Raw genomic sequence first — 9,874 nt, 5'->3', positions numbered from 1 at the left:
TGAAATACCTAAATACTCATCATAAAACATTTATGAAAAATACATGGTGTACAGCAAATGAAAGATAAACATCTTGTGAATACAGACAATATTTCCGATTTTTTAAGTGTTTTACAGCGAAAACACAATATAGAATTATATTAGCTTACCACAATAGCCAAACACACAAATGCATTTATTCACCGCAAAAGGTAGCTATCGCAAAAACCAGCAAAAGATATAAAATTAATCACTAACCTTGAACAACTTCATCAGATGACAGTCTTATAACATCAGGTTATACAATACACTTATGTTTTGTTCGAAAATGTGCATATTTAGAGCTGCAAACCGTGGTTATACATTGTGAATATGTAGCAATATTTCCCCAGAATGTCCGGAGCTATTTTGGACACTCACCTAATCTGACCAAAGAACTCATCATAAACTTTACATAAAAATACTTGTTGTATGGCAAATGAAAGATACACTGGTTCTTAATGCAACCGCCGTGTTAGATTTTTTAAAATAACTTTACCATAACAAACAGCTTGCGTTATTGCGAGACAGCGCTCGCCAAAACGGTGGAGAATAGGAATCAACATTTTCCACAGAAATACGAAATAACATCATAAATTGTTCTTACTTTTGCTGAGCTTCCATCAGAATCTTGTACAAGGAGTCCTTRGTCCAGAATAAATCGTTGTTTGGTTTTAGAATGTCCTTTTCTTCTTTCGAATTCGCGCCACAATGCTAGCCAATGTTGATAACGTTCCCATTTTCTCTCGACGCAAAGAACGGAAAACTCCAAAAGTCCCAATAAACGTTGAATAATCTGATAAAACTCAGTTGAAAAAACCTACTCTACGATGTTATTATCACACGTATCAAATAAAATCAGAGCCGGAGATATTAGCCGTGTAAACCGAACGCTTATCAGAAGACAATATCGAGGTGCTTCGCGCGCCTTGGTAGACAAAGGAAATTCCTGACCTGCCACTCCAAAAGCTCTTGTTCGACCTCAGATCAAGCTAGACACCCCATTCCACCTTCCACTGCCTGTTGACCATCTTATGAGAACGGCGTTATCTGAAAGTGCATAGCAAATATCCGAATAAATAATAATGCAGTTTGAATAGGCAGGCCCTGAAACAAAGAGCTCCTTTTTTAGATATTTTTCACTTCTGCATGGGTGTCGCTGCAAAATGAGTTCTGTTTTACTACCAGACATAATTCAAACCATTTTAGAAATATCTCGAGTGTTTTCTATCCAATAGTAATAATAATATGCATATTGTAAGATCTAGAAAAGAGTACGGGCCGTTTCATTTGGGCACGATTTTTTCCAAAGTTGAAAACAGCGCCCCCCTATTGACAAGGAGTTTTAACAAACTATAGTTTTGGCAAGTCGGTTAGGACATCTACTTTTGCATGGCACAAGTCATTTTCAATAATTGTTATAACAGACAAATTTCACTTATAATTCACTGTATCACCAATTCCAGTGGGTCAGAAGTTTACATACACTAAGTTGTCTGTGCCTTTAAACAGCTTTGGAAAATTCCAGAAAATTATGTTATGGCTTTAGAAGCTTCTGATAGGCTTAATTGACATAATGAGTCAATTGGAGGTTGTAACTGTGAATGTATTTCAATTCCTACCTCTTAAACTCAGTGCCTCTTTGCTTGACTCTTGGGAAAATCAAAAAGAAATCAGCCACAAGAACCTCAGAAAATTATAGACCTCCACAAGTCCTGGTTCATCCTTGGAGCAATTCCATCCAATACCACGTCATGTATCACGTTCATCAGTACAAACAATAGTATGCAAGTATAAAACACCACGGGAACCACGCAGGCCGTCACTAACCACTCAGCGAAGGGAGACCGTTCTGTCTCCTAGAGATGAACGTACTTTGGTGTTGAAAAGTGCAAATCAATCCCAGAACAACAGCAAAGGACCTTGTGAAGACGCTGGAGGAAAACAGGTACAAAATGTATCTATTCCACTGTAAAAACAAGTCCTATATCGACATAACCTGAAAGGCTGCTCAGCAAGGAAGAGGAGCCGCTGCTCCAAAACCACCATAAAAAAGCGAGACTAAGGTTTGCAACTGCACATGGGGACAAAGATCATACTTTTGGAGAAATGTCCTCTGGTCTGATGAAACAAAAATAGAACTGTTTGGCCATAATGACCATCGTTATGTTTGAAGGAAAAATGGGGAGGCTTGCAAGCCCGAAGAACACCATCCCAACCGTGAAGCACGGGGTGGTAGCATCATGTTGTGAGGGTGCTTTGCTGCAGGAGGGACTGGTGCACTTCACAAAATAGATGGCTCATAAGGAAGGAAAATGATGTGGATATATTGAAGCAACATCTCAAGACATCAGTCAGGAAGTTAAAGCTTTGTCGCAAATGGGTCTTCCAAATGTACAATGACCCCAAGCATATTTCCAAAGTTGTTGCAAAATGCTTAAATCTCTAGGGTACGTGAGACGGAGGGCGTCCCACCTCTTCAACAGCCAGTGTGAACTGCAGGGCGCCAAATTCAAATACAGAAATACTCATTATAAAAATTCAGAAAACAAAACATATTTTACATAGGTTTAAAGATTAAACTTATTGTGAATCCAACCACAGGTGTCAGATTTTAAAAAATGCTTTACGGCGAAAGCATACCTTTACAATTATTTAGAGAACATTAAGCCCAGCAGACAAAATCATTACAAACAGTAACCAGCCAAGTAGAAGAGTTACACAAGTCAGAAATAGACTTAAAATGAATCCCTTACCTCTTGATATCTTCATATGGTTGCTACTCAGCAGACATTCATTACTCAACAAATGTCCCTTTTGTTCGATAAAGTCTCTTTTATATCAAAAACCTCTGTTTTATGGTGGTTGCCTGCTTCTCTTCAGTAATCCACAGGCCTCAAACGCAGTCAAAACCAGGCAGACAAAAATCCAAAATTGTACTCCGTAAATTTCATAGGAAACAGTGTCAAACGACATGTTTATATTCAATCCTCAGGTTGTTTTTAGAGCCTAAATAATCGACAATATTTCAACCGGACAATAAACGTCGTCAATTATAAAAGTAAAACAAGAAAGTATTTCTCGATCGCGCGCATGAAAAGCTTATGTCACTTTTCAGGGTCCTCTCATTCCGACGCTCTTACTTCCTCATTTATCAGAATACAAGCCTCGAAACTAGTCTAAAGACCTGTTGACGATCTAGTCGGAAGGCATAGGAACTGCAATTTGCAGTCAGATATACTGAATGGCTGATATTTAAAAACTAACACTATTCCTAGGACTTCATTTGCTGGATCAGTCTGTTATACTTCACAACACTATTCTCAACAGTTTTTGGAAACCGTTTAGAGTGTTTTCTATCCAAATCTATATGCACATCAATCTTCTGGCCGAGAGTAGCAGGCACCGAGTTAATTTGGGCATGCTTTTCATCCAAAATTCCGAATGCTGCCCCCTGCCTAGAGAAGTTAAGGACACAAAAGTCAGAGTATTGGACTGGCCAGTCACCCCTGACCTCAATCCCTATAGAAAATTTTGGGCAAAACTGAAAAAGCGTTGGTGAGCAAGGAGGCTACAAACCTGACTCAGTTACACCAGCTTTGGTCAGGAGGAATTGGATAAAATTCACCCAATTTATTGTGGACGCTTGTGGAAGGCTACCCAAAACGTTTGACCCAAGGTTAAACAAATTAAAGGCAATGCTACCAAATACAATTGAGTGTAATGTAAACTTTCTGACCCACTGGGAATGTGATGAAAGAAAATAAAAGCTGAAGTAAATCATCTCTCTACTACTATTCTGACATTTCACATTTTTAAAATAAGTGGTGATCCTAACTGACCTAAGGCAGGATTAAATGTCAGGAATTGTTGAAAAACTGAGTTAAATGTATTTGGCTCAGGTGTATGTAATCTTCCAACTTCAACTGTATTTTGATTTGTTATTTTTGGGGGTTACTACATGATTTCATATGTGTTTATTTCATAGTTTTTGATGTCTTCACTATTATTCTAAAATGTAGAAAATTGTAAAAATAAAGAAAAACCCTTGAATGAGTAGGGTGTCCAAACGTTTGACTGGTCCTGTATATCAAGTATTTTTTATATTCCACAAGTATTATCAGATGAACTGTGTTGTAGAGATAATTAATCAGACTCAAGTTACAATACTGGTAAACACTCAAATACATTTCCTTTAATTGTTTTCACAAAGGTAGTGCAAGGGCCTTTACTAGTCCTGTATTAGCGGACGATATAGACGTCTTCATAGGCGGAAGAAGAAATGTCTGCATCCCCTCATCGGCAAAAAATTGCAGCACCCCTTCATGCGGGAAATATTGATATAATAACTATCATATTGAAGTTAACTTGGAGTCACGCGATGATATGTGTGTGGTCCTCCCACTATGACTCGGAAACCATGCAGGTTATTAGGCCACAGATGAAATACATAATGATGAACTTCACAGGGTGGTGAAAGTGCACGTGATGAGCTTGATGCTCCTTGSCAATACACATCKTATTATGGTGACATGATGATCGATGCTTGGTTGCCGTTTGACAATTATTATAAAAAAACATTTTAATAGCTATTATTCCATAATAATCTCATTATGCAAGTAGCCTAACAGCACTGTATATGCAAGGTGTCGGCTAGAGCGCACGTGCCTAGACTAGAGTGGGCATGTTTGCTATTTAACGCAACCGTTTTTGTGACAAAACCATCAGGAGAGTTGAAAATGCGATGGAAACCCATTTAACTTGTATTTTTCATTCGGTGCACAATGTCATCACGCACAGTCTTTAATCGGCAATAAGTCAGTTCGATGGAAACACATCTCTGGTGGAAAAATGCGCATATTGTTTTAGGCAGATTTGAGAATATTCATCTGAAAATCTATCACAAATTGGATGGAAACCTAGCTAGTGATTATGACGTGTTCTCCGGGAGCTGTCCACTGGTGCGGTGCTGAAATTCAAGCCAATGGTCTATTGTTGCGTCACATTATAAGATTCTAGACAGAAAAAAGGTATTTAATTCATATTTTTTTCACCGGTGATGTCATAATCAGTGAATGGAAGTCAGATAATTCCAATCACATGGATTTGGCGCTAGATTTAATGATAATACATTGAAATTTGTATTGCGCTTTTCATTACAGAGTTATATTGAAAAATATACAATTATATACAATAAAAACAACATACATTTAGAATCAAGGAAGATAAAATAATGATTGTGGGCTAGATGCTAAGTACATTTTAGATTTGGACTAGGACTATGAAAAATAAGTGGTGTTTTGATTTCACTGTTTTTGATTTATTCACTGATTATCACATCAACCGTGAAAACAATAGATAGGCATAATACAATAGTACAGGTTAACATGCCCTTCGTTCTTAGTAATATGAATATCAACAGCCTACTTAGTAATACAGCACAATATTTACTATTTTATATCTCTATCAGTACTGTCTTGCTTAAGTAGACAATTCTGCAACTTCAYAACAACCAGTGGCCTCTCTCCCGGACTCCCCTCCCGCGTTAGCCAGATGGTGTCGCTGTTCACCAGTAAATGTCTCAGCTCTGCTGAGAGGGAGCCATGACATTCTCATCCATCTCTGCTGTAGGACAGACCTGTTTTAGCTTAAACAAACATGGCTATTTAATTTACAACAACACTGGTCTGAACACCAGGCTACTATATAGAATTTTATAGAAGCCTTAATAGCATCCGAATATAGGGAGTCTAGTTAAATCTGAGTGGAGTTCAACGTCCAGGATGTATCGGGAGAGAAGGTTTTTCTCGTCTGTCTTTGTGTTCTGTGCGTTATGGGGCAGCGCTTTGTCTGTGACGCGGTATTCCATACCCGAAGAGATGGAGAGAGGTTCTGTAGTGGCCAATTTAGCCGCAGATTTGGGACTGGAACTTGCAGGTCTGGCTCATCGCGAGGTAAAACTTGATATTTTCCATAGCAAGAAGTTTTTGGACGTCAACAAAAAGACAGGTGAGCTGTATATTGTAGAGAAAATAGACAGGGAGTATCTTTGTACCACTAAGACTACCGACTGTTTTTTAAAATTGGACGTTATCATTGAAAGCCCTTTACGCATATTTAACATAGAATTGGGAATAACAGATATTAATGATAACGCACCTCATTTTCGTAGGGACAGAATAGAGCTTGATGTTTCAGAATCAGCTACACCAGGAGAGAGATTCTCCCTTCCTAATGCAGTGGACCCGGATGTTGGTATAAATACAGTCAAAACCTACCAGCTCAGTGCTAGCGAGCATTTTACCATAGAAATCCAGACTGGGAGTGATGGTACTAAATATGTTGACTTGGTCTTGACAAAGGCTTTAGACCGGGAGGAGAACGCCGTTCATAACTTAATACTCACGGCTGTAGATGGCGGGGTCCCATCGCAATCTGGTACAGCTAATATCGTTGTTAGAGTGCTGGATACAAACGATAACGCCCCTCGATTCGACCGTTCGGTTTATACCGTTAATGTGACAGAAAACTCCGCGATTGGAACGCTAGTAATGAAGCTAAACGCCACAGATTTAGATGAAGGGCCAAATGCAGACATCACATATTCATTCACACTTTACACGTCAGAGAAAACACAATACGTATTTGCACTGAATCCAAACACAGGAGAGATAACAGTGAAAGGAACTATTGATTATGAAGATATGAAGTTTTACGAGATGCATGTTGAGGTTAAGGACAAAGGACAGCATCCCCTATTGGGTCAATGTAAAATTGTAGTTGACGTTACAGATACAAACGACAACTATCCAGAGATAGCCGTTAAATCGTATAAGAGTACAGTTAATGAGAACATTCCAGTTGGGACARTCATAGCAATCGTAGGTATAAGCGACAGGGACACAGGTGACAATGGCAAAGTGAACCTATCTATAAACCAACAGGTGCCATTTGTTTTGAACAAGTCGTCTGACTTCCTTTACGAGCTCATTGTCTCGGAAACATTAGATCGTGAGAAAGTTCCAGAATATGATATCACGCTCGTTGTGACGGACGGAGGAAGGCCCTCCTTGTCTGATAATGAAACGATAACTTTACATCTGTTGGACGTCAATGATAACGCGCCACTCTTCCCCCAGTCGTTCAATACTATTCCCGTTATGGAGAATAACGCGCCTGGGGCCTTGCTAAGTTCCCTCACTGCGTTTGATCCAGACCTCCATGAAAACCAGGTAGCAGTTTTCATCATAGAAAAGGAGATAGTTGAACACCTCCATTTCCATGCTGTTTTTCCATCAATCCGGAGAACGGTAATCTTTACGCACTGAAGACGTTTGACTATGAGATAGAGAAGGAGTTCCTTTTCCACATTGAGGCCAGAGACTCTGGTGTTCCTCCGCCTCAGCAGTAACGTGACTGTCCACATCATTATTGTGGACCAGAACGACAACACCCCGTCATAGTCTCTCCGTGGCGCGTGCACGGCTCCGTGGTGGAGGAAAAGATTCCAGATCCACCGATAAAAGGATCCCCTGGTCTCCAAGTGATAGCCATAGACACGGACTCGGTCCAGAACTCTCGGAATACATACCAGTTTCTACAGGTTACTGACGCCACCTTATTCAGTCTGGACCAATTACAATGGAGATATCCGGACCGATGAGAATGCTCAGTTACAGAGATCCGCGTCATCAACGGCTGGTTGTCATCGCCAAGGACAACGGGGAACCTTGCTCTCTCAGCTTACAGTTACATCAAGCTGTCAACAGTGGAGACTGGACGTTAAAGCCTACTCTGACATGACTGAAGTGCCTCTGAGAATATGACATATTTTCAGACTTAAACCTGTATTTTGGTATCGGCTTGGGCTCGGTGTCCTTCTGTTACTGATCACCATATTGGTCACCTGTGTGCTGAAGGTCAGAAACCGATGCCCAGCAAATGCGCTCCTTCACCAGTAGGAACAGCGTGATCAGCGAGAGGAACTCGACCATCGCAGATTCCACCCTGGCTCCAACGATGCCTACTGGTACAGTCTGTTTCTAGCAGAGACCAGAAAGGGAAGCTGGTAGTCAGACAGCCTGTGCCAAAGGCGGGCTCCAGATACATTGTGTCCAGCTTTACAAGGAGCACGGGCCTGACAGAGACCAGCGACTCAGCAGCCTCTACTCTGCAGGTAAGAAAGCAATCTCCATCTGTTTTAACCAAATTACCTACAGCCTTTTTTTGATAATCATGCTGCGTAAAAGCCATAATTTAGGGCGTAATTTGGTACAAAATTAAAATCTGATAAGGGGTAGCGGTGAACAACAAGAATGACCAAAACAACAAACTGATAAACCTTTACTCCCTCTACCAAACGTTTAAACTATACAATGCCATGCAATGTTTATAAAAATGATGACAACATTAGATTTGACAAACGTAGCGAAATGGACAATATATATATATATATATATATATATATTCCCATGCCCTTTAAAAACAATTTATTAAAAATAACGACGTAAACTTTTCTTTCTCATTATACACCATTCATAGACCACAAAAAAGTGTACCGTTTTCATGTAGATATGTGAATGCTGGTAAATGCACAAAGTGTCGCTGCTCACCAATAAAACACACCTCTTGTGATGTAAAGTCGCAATGACAGTTTGTAACAAGGAAGAAAGCAAGGTCCTTTATCTGGACAGCTCCCTGGTTCTGAAACCATCGCTTTGACAAAGGATTATCTTAAACACGTCTCGCTTCTACTCCCAAACGGTTGACTATTTACATATTATCACAATCCTTACGTTTTCAATTTTGCTTTGCACATGATAAGCAATCATTTGAAACAATGGATGTACATCGGATCATTCAGCCCTCGAGGAGGTACGTCTCGGTCTTTCTGCTTTTCTCTGCAGTCCTGAACATGGCATCTGCCGTTACCCATTATTCTATTCCCGAAGAAATGGAGGAAGGCTCTATTGTTGCTAATCTAGCCACTGATTTGGGACTGGACATGAAAACCTTAAGCAACCGCAAGATGCGGTTAGATACCATAGCTAATAAGAAATATGTGGACGTTAATAAGGACACAGGAGAAATGTATATCGCTGAGAAGATAGACAGGGAACTGCTTTGCAACATTAAGACAGCTACTTGTTATTTAAAAATGGAAGTTGTCCTTGAGAACCCACTGAGGATATTTAACATAGAGTTAGAAATAATGGATATCAATGATAATGCGCCACAATTTCGAAGAGATACAATACATTTAGATATATCCGAGTCTACACCGTTAGGTGAGCGATTTTCTTTAAGCAATGCGGTTGACCCTGATATTGGTGCAAACTCGGTGAAAACCTATCATCTTAGCGAAAGCCACCATTTTGGTATTGAAATTCAGACTGGAAGAGACGGGTCGAAGTTTGCTGATTTGATTCTGAAAACGGCTTTAGACCGAGAGAAGCAGGCGTTTCAAAATCTAATACTCACGGCTGTAGACAGCGGGGTACCCACGCGCTCGGGTACAGCCAGCATCATTGTTCATGTGTTAGATACAAATGACAACGCCCCTTATTTTGAAAAGGAAAGCTTTCGTATAAACGTACCGGAGAACTCCCCAATCGGAAATCTTGTAGTGAAGTTAAACGCAACAGACTTAGACGAAGGGTCAAATGCAGAAGTAATATACTCATACAGTCTTTATACAACAGAAAAGACACAGGGCACGTTCAAATTAAATCCTGATAGCGGTGAGATAACTGTAAAGGAAATGATCAATTATGAAGACTTTAGGATCTATGACATGGAAGTCATTGCAACAGATAAGGGGGCCAACTCTTTGTCAGGTCAGTGTAAATTAACTATT

General features: G+C 39.9%; 2 pseudogenes; both read left to right on the top strand.

The window, feature by feature from the left end:
• The first annotated feature begins 5,639 nt into the window (after positions 1-5,639).
• Positions 5,640-8,668, top strand: LOC111967150 (protocadherin alpha-C2-like; annotated as a pseudogene).
• Positions 8,669-8,690: 22 nt separating this feature from the next.
• LOC111967149 (protocadherin alpha-C2-like) overlaps positions 8,691-9,874 on the top strand; it is a 5,636-nt pseudogene continuing 4,452 nt past the window's right edge.

The sequence above is a fragment of the Salvelinus sp. IW2-2015 genome, linkage group LG8 (assembly GCF_002910315.2).
Source record: "Salvelinus sp. IW2-2015 linkage group LG8, ASM291031v2, whole genome shotgun sequence".
In the NCBI taxonomy this organism is placed as follows: domain Eukaryota; kingdom Metazoa; phylum Chordata; class Actinopteri; order Salmoniformes; family Salmonidae; genus Salvelinus; species Salvelinus sp. IW2-2015.
Note: the sequence above shows the minus strand (reverse complement) of the source record. Positions and strands in the feature narration are given on the sequence as shown.